Raw genomic sequence first — 12,196 nt, 5'->3', positions numbered from 1 at the left:
AGAAACTGTTTACATGTTTTAAATTACATAAAGTTGCAAATCTAGAAGGGAAAAGCAGCTGTTTTTAGTTCTGCTGCACCATCCCATAATGAACACAAGCTCTCCTGCCTCTGTACATGTGTGGAGTAGAAGGCTGAAACTATGGGCTGACCTTTCTGATATTCACACCTATAAAACAAAGTATAAGGACGCCGTTATTGCTGTCATCTGCTCTCTGTATCCCCTTCTGTCTGTCTCTTTCACTTCACTTTCATCAGCCTTACAAATCTACAAAAAAAAAAAAAGAACTGAGATTCAGACGCACATAAGGAGAGGGCTCAGACTATGTACAGAGAGGAGAGTAATTACAGACTGAAGTGAGAGTGAAATAAAACTTTGTTCAAAAGAAAAGTGATGTCTCTACAGTTATACTTTTAATTACCTAAAAATAAGACATAAACTGAAGACGTTCGTCCTGATAATGGTGCAAAAATTAGTCAAATAGTCTGTGTGATAAATACACTGATCAAGTTTATAGCAATGAGTTATTATGGACTATAGTTCAACACCTAGAGTTTTCATCCATAGGCTGTACATTATACAGATTTTGTGTCTATGACATCACCCATTCAATTCTGATACAGTGTTTTTGAAGCATTGACAGGGGCCTGATCGGAAATGCTGAACTCAACCTAGCTTATTTGGATGAGGCAAAGAGGCTGGTCTTGTCCACCTGTCCGTCAAGTCAGCCCTTAAATTCAGCCAACCCTCATGTGGACTCTCATAGAACTTGCATTTTCCGGCTTTCCACAGAAACTGCACGTTTGTTGCGAAGTGGTTGCAGCTTGGATTGATATCTGGATTTGATAGATTAAGGCATGTCCAGACACAGACCATGTGTCAAATGATTTAGTGATCTGGAAACAGAAATACAGAGAAAATTGAGCCCTTCACTGGTTTAGTTGAAAAAATAGACTGTATGAAACATTGGTGTAGTCTCATCAGTGACATCACCCGTCTGTTTCTGAAATGGTAAATGAAGAACATCAGCTATAGCGGCCATATTGGTAGTGGCAAGGGCTTCTGGTACAGCTATAGGGCGCCTGTCAGTCATGTGACCCTGAGCTGTGCCTTTGATTGGGCGAGCTCGCGATCTTAATATCCTCTGAATGCCCCCCCCCCCCCCCCCCCCCCCAATTTTTTTTACCCCTATACAGTGTGTGCTGATAATAAAATTAGCGACTCAGACAGGAGATGTTGTTTGAACCAGGCTATAAATCGGTTAACTTCTGCTTTGAAAACAGCTTTTCCTTGTCTTGGTGTGTATGTGACTTCTGGTACTTCAAGAGCCAGCCTCAAGTGAACACTCGGGAAACAACAGATTTTAGCACTTCCGCATTGTTTCATATTCTCAGACTGGAGGTTGCCGCTTGGTTAATAAGCACGCCAAGGAAGATGTGAGAAACAAGCCACAGGCTGGACTCGAACCCGGGCCACCCGGTCAAGGGCAAACCCCAGAAACAGAATACTTAATTGAGTTTAGTTACATCCCTTTCAAAAAATATGAGAAAACAAACATGGGGAAACACAGAAATGGGATGAACCCAGGAGCAGCTAGCCACCCAGCACCCCAGGAGAAGAGAGGGGGGAAAAAAAGGTTAATTCAGACTATTCCCAACAGGTGGTGTAGTTTGAGATTGAGAAAAAAACACCTCAGCATATAGGCACATGATAACAACAAACAAAAACTTGAAGACTTGCACAAATGTCACTGCTGAGGGGCGCGCATGCAGCCTTACTCGGGCATGTGCGCATCAACCTTCTGCAACTGAACTGTAACAGAGCCAAAGAAGGTGTTGAGTCCAAGGTTGTGTGTGCCATGTGACCTCGTGCGTATGTATGTGTAAGCCCATGGACTTTATCCCCACCCAGACTCAACAATGTTTGTGCTGTCTGATGGTGACAAGGTCTATTGCCGTTGAGATGGCCTTGAAGAGTTCTGATCTAAGACCAAGAGCAAGCAGGACAGAACTGAGAATGCTAGGCCATCTGCAACCTTAAGATCCCTTTATCAGCTTTTCTTCTCTGAAAGTCTTTAGGTATCCCAACAATTACAACAAACCAACAACCAGGGACGCAAACACACAATTACAGATGGTTAGCCAAAGCTCGGATCACTTCCCGTTGGGTCTCACTACTCTTTGACTTCCAACAGGCCTGTAGCTGAAGCTGAAAGTCTGTCGTGAGCCTGAAAAAAAATCTTCTGATTGATAGACTAGAGTAGCATTTAGATGTGTATTTATTAGCTTAACCAGTCCAGGTTCATGGAGTAAATAGTTCACCCTCCTTATAAAAGTAACATGAACAATAAGGACTCAACTTCAAGGATCTACTACAACCCATGCCATCAAAGAGATGTTCAACCTTTTGCTGTCCAAAACCTAAATGTTTTGGTTTGAATTGATCTGAATTGAAATGTTGTAATATCTAAATGTTTCTTGAAATGGACTCAATGTGCATGTCTTGTTATGTTTGAGACTTCAATCACACAACTGCCTCGTCAGGGCGACATCAGGGGCTCTTGGGAAAGTCAGGAAATGGAATGTTCACAAGGCACGGCACATCTCTGAAAGGTCAACATCACTTTTGAAATGCAGCACAAAGAACACAGACACAAAGAGCACAACCTTCGGCAATGGACACAAAGGTTATATAAACTACCATTAGCCTATGGATAATCTAACCATGCGATGAGTGATGCATACAAATCCCACTCAATGGACATAGCATCGACCTCTTTGTACTACTTCAATCAAATATAGAATGGGGCTGATTCTTCTTGCTAGTCTCATTCAGCCTCAGAAATATACCCTGTTGATTTCTTCAGTCTCTGTACATAAAACATGTTCACTTCCTGTTTCTTTGAGGAAACATCAAAACAAAACATAGTGATTATATTTTAAGCAATGTGGTAAAAGGATGAAGGGAGTTAGATAATACAAAGAAATTGTACAAAGTATGCTCCAAATAGCAATTCTTCACAACTCTTCTATTATATTTTTGTTCCTGAAAAAGATGGATGGTCAGTTGTTGGAGAATTCAACAGTATCCCTTTAAACACCCATTTAAATGTTCCAACATCCCGACAGGAGGGAAGGTGTGTAAGATTGGTTGGCAGGGGTGTACAGAAGTGCTGTGAACTACCATCAATCAGGGAAGAGGCGAGCTGGTACCGCCTGTGCTGACCCCCTCACACCCCAGCAACATCCTCATCACCAAACTGTCACCTCAAAGTCAGTACAGGTCACCCACCACCTAATGTATGAAATCTCTGCTGCTGCTTTCTCGAACTTTCTGCTTTCATCTTTCCCAACCTGACACAATCACGCAGCCATTTAGCAATTTTTATCCTGACAAATTTTGCATCACCTACATTGTATTGTATGTGAATCAGATAGCCTTGGTTTTGGTTTTGCAAGAATGAAAGGGATGCTCTTCTCTTGGATGGCTGTGGCTCAGTAGAAGAGTGAATTGTTAACAAACAGGAAGGTTGGCAGTTCACTACATGTATCCTTTCAGTCTACAGGATGAAGTGTTCCTACAGAGAGGATCATGAACTCCTCGTTGTCCCCCAAGGTAAGGCTTTGGATGTAAAAGTATGTGTGGATACATTCTGTAAAAATAGGCCTTTCATTGGACCACCATCAGTGTGTGATTGTAACGTGGTCTTAAAGTGTTCCGAGTGGTTGAAAAACTAGCAAAGCCTTGTACAAGAGCAGACCTTTTACCATTCAATCCGAAAACTCAACGTTATCTCACAGGTTAAATTTGAAGGTGCTGTGAGGACTGTTTGTTTGGCATTGACTATGTTCTTATGGGAATAAAGACCCTATTTTCAGTGAGCATCATGAATGAATGAATGAATGAATGAATGAATGAATGAATGAAATTTATTCAGTTCTCTTGCAACACCTGAAACAATTTACAAGTTTGAAGTAATTTTTTGGAATTTCCAATAAAAACCAAAAGGGTGTAGGTCATAGCAAAGCTTATTAACACCTACCCCTCTCATCAGATAAAACAAAACAAAGAAGAAAGATCACAAAATGAGTGAGAAAGAAAAAAAACAAGCCAAAAATAAGAAAAAAAACAACCCAAAACAAAAATAGGGGGTAAAAAATAAAAAATAAATAAAAATAAGAAAAAAGGAAGAAAAAAAGACAAATATAGGGAAAAAGAAAAGAAAAAAAGAAAAAAAGAAAAACTAGAAAAAAAATGAAAAAACAAACGAAAATCAAAAATAAGAAAAAAGGAAGACAAAAGACAAAAATTGGGAAAAATAAAAAAATAAAATATAGAAAATAGAAAAACGGAAAAAAAAACAAATACCCCCCCCACCCCCCCCCCAAAAAAAAAAATAAAAAAAAAAATAGAAAAAATAAAAAACAACAACAAGCAAACTTTGTAAACTCAGTGTATAGCGTAGCTCAGTGCACAGAAGGTGAGAATTTAAATAAAAGTAAAGCTATTTTAAGGTCACTAATATAGGCCCCAAAAGAACTAAAAAAGTCTACAGAAAGGAGATCTCAACTCGTGTCTGTTGACACAAGTTAGCTAATATCTGAGCGTGCCTTTCCAGGATAACAGGAACCATTGTAGACCAATTACTATTCAGTTTCTTTTTTGGCTGCACATACTGTATGATTCTCACTGAAAACAATATTCAAAATTGATGCCATTAAGACAATAAGAGTTGTTTGAAATGCTGCGTCAATTTCTTTGTGGTTTTTATTGGTAGCTGCACAACAAGCTGGTGGATATGTGGGTTAGAAGACCTTCACATCAGGGTCCTGCTTACCTTGGGATCCTCGAGATCATAGGAGAGTTCAATGAAACCACCTGCTCACGATACACTATCACTTACATCAACACTTATTCAAATTAGAAGGAGTAATGGCATGATTAGCTTGTGCTTTTGTGTTTTGACAACCTGGCCAGCCAAAATCAACATAAAAAGGTACTTCCCTTATGAGATGGTTATGGTAATTAAGTTTGGATGTATGTAGTAATTTTATACATATACATACTGATTCATGAAATGGACTAAACAGCCTCAATTGCCCTTTTCCTCTCCAAGTTTCAGGAATCGACCCTCTGACTAATAAATAACAATAACTGAAGGAAAGTACAGCATTCTTCCTTTACACTGTTACAGCAGCATTGATTTAGAGTAGCTGCGGGCAGCTGTACAGAACATGATGGATGGAGAGTGTGTCAAGAAGTCCAGTCCAGTGATGGTCTCAGGGAATCATGGATTATCCCCTGGATCTTATTTTATCTCATTTCCCTACAGGGTGTGTGTCTCAGTGGACAGCTGCTCCTGAGCTCAAGGGTTGCCCAGGATGGCACAGTTAAGGGTATAAATGGACTTCTTTGTGGCATTAATGGAAGCCCAACTGTTCCCCCTGCTGTACAGAGATCAGACTGGGCATCAACAGCGCTTTCTTCAAAGTGACTTGAACACCATGTATTTATAGCTTTTATTTTTCTACATTCAGAGACGATTCATCTGCCACTAAAAGACCATTTGGAAAATAAAACCTCTTTCAATCTACAATGGAACCTAGACATGAGAGAGAGCTTCAGTCAGTGGAGAAGTCATTTGGTTGCTGCTCAAGTGCAGTTTGATGAAATGAGAATAATTTCGTTGACTTCAAGACAATCAGAAGGATTTTGGATGTTCAATAACAAGACAGACAGTCTGTTTGTTTGCATGTGGCTCTTTGAGACTGCCTGACATCAACTATTCTGAATGGAAAGAAAGTGAAGAGACATTTCTGCTATTCTTGGATACCCCCAGGAAGGCTAAATATTATACTCAGTCTGGGGATGGTGCCAAAGTAAATGCCTTTGTATCGCAAGACAGTAATAGTTTTACATTCTGGGAAATACACTTTACTCTCTTGCTGTGCCTTTGATGGGAAGATTGATACCTCTCTGGTATCTTTCTGGTTGTTTGAAACTCCAGCCAGGATATGGCTTAGCTTGGCACAAAATCCACAACCAAGGGAAAACACTGAAGGCTGTGTTATGCTTTCCAGGTGAACGTGACGTGCGGAAAAGAGACGTGCATGAGAATGTGTGGAGCTTTTATGCTTTTGGACATCCCACGCGGCGTCCATTGGTGTCCATTCACAAACTGCAGGGCGTGAGGTTTCACAAAAGTACGTCTACCAGGGTACCAAACAAGAGTCAAAGAAGTTTGCCTTTGTTTACAACACATTTACATATCTGTCCTGGAGATTTGTTCCAGGTTTGTTTGACGGATTCCTCTCCTCTGCTGAACCATTGACCACTCGGTTATCACGGTGTTCTATGTGTCATGAGTCACACAGATGCCTGTATTTCTACACTTCAACAACTTCCATACCATACCATACCATACCATACCATACCATACCATACCATACCATACCATACCAACTTCATTTATAGAGCACTTAAAAAAAAACAACCACAACTGTTAACAAAGTGCTGTACAGGTAGATCAAAATAAAATGATAAAAACAAATAAGGAAAAACAGACACATAAAAAAAATGGTAAAAACAACTGAAAGCAAATAAAAACAAATAAAAGGGAATAAAAGAAAATAAAAGGGAATAAAGCTGGGCCAAGGAACTAAGTCTTGCTCAGTTAAAAGCCAAAGAATAAAAATGGGTTTTAAGATGATTTAAGAAGATTATTTTTCTACATCTGATCAGCGCATCTACTTTTGACAGGTTAGAAATCTTCAAGTGTGTGCAGTGCTAAATTTTTTTCACTTGAAAAGAGTCGCGTGAGGGGGCGTATGTGCTAAACTGACGTCATTTGTCTGCATGAAGCCTCACAGACCCCACTGATGTGTCAAGCATAAATCAGTCTTTAGTCTGGCCTGAGTACGTAAGAAACTTGATGATTTACACATCATTTACGTTCTGTTCATTTGTACAAAACCAAAATTTGCACAGTGAAGGGATATTATGGTCCTTATCATATTCCATAGGAATTAGGGATGGTACCAAATTTGGCACTTTTACAGGTACCGACCGAATTCTCTCCAAAGTTACGGGTACTGATTCACATAAAATCAAAAGGTACCATGTTTAGGTACCTAAACATATCCTTGTGACTGTGAGTGAGTGGAAGAGTAGAAGATTTTCCATGCTGGACATAAACACGGCATTGCAAGGTTATATATTGAAGAATAATATATATTTTTAAATGTTTCACTATTAAACAAATTGATATTTTGTAACTGCCTGAACACAAAAAAAGTAGCCAAAATTGGTACCATTTGGGTATTGCCAGGAACTGGGCATCAGTTTTGCTTAATTTTTGCCAAAAGACAGCACAGAAAGTGCACTTGTTCATGAAAAGTCAGCTCCATTTTTAACTGTGAAGTGTATTCTGCCCCTCCTGTGCGATATTTGACAAATACTTCAAAACCTGCACCTGAAATCCCAGCTAGAAATATTTTCATGATGAACGGACGGGCAACGAGAATGTACTCGGTGCCAGAAAAGATGTTCCTGTTTAAACAGCTCCAACATTTTCCACTTAAATTGTACATTTCCCCATTCAACTTCCTCTTGTCATTAAACATCCCATACACCAGAAGAAGAAATCCCTCATTAAAAGTAATTCTGTATCTATTTAGAAACACAAATGAGCACCATCTGAGAGAGAGAAAAAAATCCTTCAGATCTGACTAAAAAGGAAATTTGTGACTCAATTCTGCTTAAAAGCATCATAAGATCAACACCATCAATTACTACAACTGTTATTTCAAAGAAACTGCACCAAACCTTATATCATCAACATATTCTTTTCTCTTTTATCTGTGATAACTGCTTCAACGCCTGCCCTAGCAGCCTTTGGATTGTAATAAAATTATAGGTCAAGATTACAGTCATTATACATCTTGTTGCTTTTGTTGAATTAGTCACAAATCCGTCCAACCCAGGAAATACCAAATCCTAACTCCCACAGCATGCTCGATATCTCTACTGTCTGCTCATACCCAGTGTTCTGTGTCAAACATACACATGATGAACAGATGAAAAGCACTGTTGAAGCTTATTGTTGCTATTTCTATCCACCCAGTCACTGTAATCTTTGTTAAAGAAAATTATGCACAGGTGTACGACAACAACAGCAACAAATTCATGTATGTGTCTGATGGTAGTAAACAAACGTGAAAAACTGCAGGTCTCTGAAACATGAACAGCCAGCGTGGAGCCAGCATTTAATTTAACACGTGAACTTTCCCTGCTGTTAGATGTGGAAGTGTCCTCTGTGAAAAAAGGCACATACGGCAGAAAATGTCACCTGATATGAACTCCTGCACCACAGCTCTGCTTGTTTTAAGGTTCTCAAACTAGTGTTTTTATAGAGCAAGAATCAGATTTTTCTACTGCATTAAAAGCAGATCCAGACAGTTGTTGCTGAGGTGTCTCATCAGGATGGTATGAGGTTTGTGTTGCATCCACTTTTTTATTTTTATTTTTTAAATCTCAACTCATGATGTAACATTTTAATGATTCCTGGAAGATATTTTTCCTCTGCCAGGGCATAATTAAGGGGTTTATCCTAAGGTTATGAGTTTATAAATGGAAGCAAAAAAAAAAAATACCTTTTTGAGCTGGCTATGAAAATGAGGTCATTTTATTGGTCACTGTTTTATCATTGTCTTTATGACAGTTTTATCCCAGTTTGATTTTTATTCAACTTTTTACTGCTTGTTTTTGTTGTACGTGAAAACCTACATACCTTGTTCTGTCTTTTTTTTTTTTTTTTTGTGAATTACTAAATTACTATTCTGTCAACTTTATTTATTTATTTATTTTTTTTGCAAAAATTGGTTGCACCTTGGGGGGCCAATAAGATTTTCAGGGGGGAGCCACCCCAAACCCTGACTCCAGGTCTGGCCCTGGCAGCATAATTTGTAGGAAACATGAAACATTCAGGTCTATGTACAATGTTGAGATGAAATTTGAAAAGTTAACAAATGTTACATCTTGGAAAACTTGCTTTTGATGATGTTTACCATTTTCTCTCCCAAGTTTTCATGAAGTCTGAGAAATTAAAAAGCAACATCAAAAAGAGGATTTAAAGTAAGGTTTAACTAACTGTAATTTAAAGCTCATTATAATACTGAGCTCAGTGTAATAAGTTGCATTCCAACTTCAGTTTAAGGTTTTGAGGCTCCAGGCTGTAACTGAGCTGCTGCTTTCATCCAACAACCTACAGGTGCAGACACAAAGCTGTAATGTTGCAAGGTATGCACGTTAAGGAATTTTTATTTATCTATTTATAGACCTTCATTGCCTCATTAAGGGATTAACTGGCTGTCGATTCCTGCCTGGTGGAAAACATCCCGTCACCAGCTGCTCCCCTAACCGGCCACCAAGCGGCCGGAGAGGGAAGTGCAGCTCTGAGCGCAGCATCCCTGCCGTCTCTTCCTTTCCCTCCCTCTCTCTCCAGCCGTCGCCGGGAGCAGCGTGCGAGTGTGTGTTGAGAGAGTGTGTGTGTGCTGGTTTTTAATCTGACAGCACGCTGGGGCTGCGTTTCCTCAGAAAAGCTCAGCTCTCTCAGTTTTTCTGCTCGTCTTATTGCCGCTCTCATTGTCTTTGTCGACAGTGATAAAGAGAGCAGGTACCAGCTGTCCATTCCGCCAATTTATCTCGAGTTGCTTTTTTTTCTTCTTTCACAGATGTTATGTCAACACTTTTTGGGTGGTGGAGGAGGAGGTGGGGGGACTCCCGGTACTAATGGAATTTGTTGTGGCTCTTTTGGTCTCTTCTCTCTTACAGTTAAACCAGTGGGCCTGTTTTTGGAATAAGAAAAGCATTGCTGTTTTCTGACTTTGGTGGAAGAAAGAAGGGACTCCTCTGGAATTTCCTCAGGAATTTATTCGGACAGCCCCGGTAAGAAGACACACTGACATCTATACAGCGAAATAATTGAGAATGCATGCACTTTTTCCACCATAAAGACTTTATAATTGTGGACGATGAAACTCGTCGCTCATCTATTTCTCCTTTTTGCACTTAATTGCAGTTACCAGGGCTTTGCGTTCTACCGCCTGGCTCTATAGTAAGTAGAATAGACTTTTCCTCTGCTGCATGTGTGTTGAAATCAGCTCGTGATGTGTTTTTGTGTGGAATTAAGTGTTGGCTCGGTGTCTACTCCAAGTTGTGTGTCGTGCCTCGCTGTGAGTAGGAGCCCAGGGCGCATATTTTTGCATATCTTGGAGCTGCGTTATGGATATCGTAGCGCACAGCGTGCACCGCTCTGCTGCTCGCTGTTTTACTCTCCAGATGGTGGCGAGATATTTACAGATTATTTTTTAACGTCATCATTTATGACCCATTCGGTGCTTAAAAAACAGAGCCATGTCTCGAACCTGCTAATGACGCTCCAAAATGTGAAGAAGGCACGCGCAGCCTGCTCAGAATGTGTGTGTATGCGAGTGTGCGCGTGAGAGAGCTGTTGGACGTGTTCGGAAAGTTTGGTTGAACGTGTGGGGCCGTAAACTGACTCGGTTCGTCTTTTTCAGTGTGCGCGCGTGCTTGTGCGCGCGCCAAAGGGCTCCTGGCTCAGGTGATGTAGACGGTGGGTGGGCTGTGACTCACCTACTTTTTTCTGCTGCTGTTATCTGACAGGCTTTGATGTCAGATTTGACTGGTGATTGACAGTTGATCATGCGCAGTCGTGTGTCAGCACAGACCCTCCTCCCTCTTTATCTCTAGCAGCTATATTTGGAAGTTACCACATCCTAACTTTTGTCTAACCTCATTTTCTGTGTAAAAAAAAAAAAAAGAAGAGTATTTGTCACTACTACAGATGAGTGATTCACATACAGCCAATTACCCGTGATTTCAGTCACATTTTGCAGTCCGAGGGGGAAGAAAAATAGTGGAAGAGCGTCTAAAAGGCGAGATAATGAACTGAAAAGTTTGTGCGCCTCTGTTATTGTAGCAAGCAGACACAAATGAGGGGCAAGGACGGCTCACACAGGCAGAGAGATGTGTGTTAGTGCGGCCAGTGTGGAGTGACAGAGGGCTAAGTGAGCATGACCATTGAGGAGAGGTAATAGCATTACGGTCTGCCAGTCAAGAGGCAGAGAGATAGGCTACTGCTGTAGTGAATGGGCAGCAAACACAGACAGGGAAATATGACACAAAGGGGAGTTTGTCTAATATTTAAGCTATTTTTTTAAGCTAGTTTAAATCCAATAATCATTTTGTCTCCACGTTGAGGGTTTTGTGCTGTGAAGTAGCTTAAGTGGGATGTGGAAATCCTTTTTGGGCTGTGATTAAGGCCGGATTTGGTACGATAATGTCGCCCTGGGGTCAGAGATTTGCAGATTTTTAGCTCATTTGTTCTGACTTTCTATCCATCTATCCATCCTTTTATCCATGCAAGTCACTGACGGCTTTACAAACACTGTGGACATCATCCAAATTCATCTGTGTATCTCCAATAAACAATGAATATGTAAATAAACTGCCGACGCTAATGTGGACATAAACAAATCCAACAGAAACAGCAACGGGAGACTAATGCACATCCTCGCGCAACAAACTGTAACATGATGAAATGCTGGAGCACAGCAATGCTATGAGCTGGTGCTCCCTGAGTGTAAAGACAGTTTGGAGCTCAGAAGTGGATCTGAATCATTCGCTGTCAGTTGCAGCGAGTTTTCTGGCAAAGCTTTCAAGGATTAGTCCCAGGTAGGAATAACCCCCCTCCCACTTCTTTTCTTCTGCCTATCCTTTCGCCAGCAGCGCTCCCATCGTACAAACTGGCAACATCCTGCAATTTTCCTTTCCTTTCCTTTCCTTTGAGTGATGCTTCCCCAAACTGCTTGCCAGGCCTCGGCATCAATCACTGCTGGATGGGGTTTGAGTAGAAAGGGAAGGTTAGGGAGCGAGGGAGACAGGTCTGCTCATTCACGATTGCACAGGTTGACCCAGAGAGCTGCGGCTTTGGAGCCTTGCTTCTGCAGACCTTTTTTCTTCTCTTGGCAATTATGGTTTAACACATGAGAGTGGGGTGAAGCTGTGTTGACAGCACAGACCTCTGCCTTGGTACACCTTCCAGGCAGGGGTGTGCCTAAAGGGGTGGTTGAAGGTGGCATGAACCCAATTGAAATCTGACTGGCAAACACAAGGG

General features: G+C 40.8%; 1 protein-coding gene across 24 annotated transcripts in view; it reads left to right on the top strand.

Annotated features, from left to right (window-relative positions):
• The first annotated feature begins 9,516 nt into the window (after positions 1-9,516).
• The window catches only part of LOC141784311 (receptor-type tyrosine-protein phosphatase delta), a 471,971-nt gene continuing 469,291 nt past the window's right edge, over positions 9,517-12,196 (top strand). For 19 of the 24 annotated variants that reach the window (XM_074662121.1, XM_074662118.1, XM_074662109.1 and 16 more), the window contains exons 1-3: positions 9,517-9,673; positions 9,832-9,945; positions 10,079-10,114. The gene's annotated coding sequence lies outside the window, so the exon portion shown is untranslated. The remainder of the gene's footprint in view (positions 9,674-9,831; positions 9,946-10,078; positions 10,115-12,196) is intronic. The other 5 variants (XM_074662117.1, XM_074662114.1, XM_074662116.1 and 2 more) reach the window with 1 other exon arrangement.

This window comes from Halichoeres trimaculatus, unplaced genomic scaffold (genome assembly GCF_033239565.1).
Source record: "Halichoeres trimaculatus isolate MK-OKI-2021-1 unplaced genomic scaffold, fHalTri1.1 fHalTri1_scaffold_22, whole genome shotgun sequence".
Classification (NCBI taxonomy): Eukaryota; Metazoa; Chordata; class Actinopteri; order Labriformes; family Labridae; genus Halichoeres; species Halichoeres trimaculatus.
This window is presented reverse-complemented; position numbering and strand designations above follow the sequence as displayed.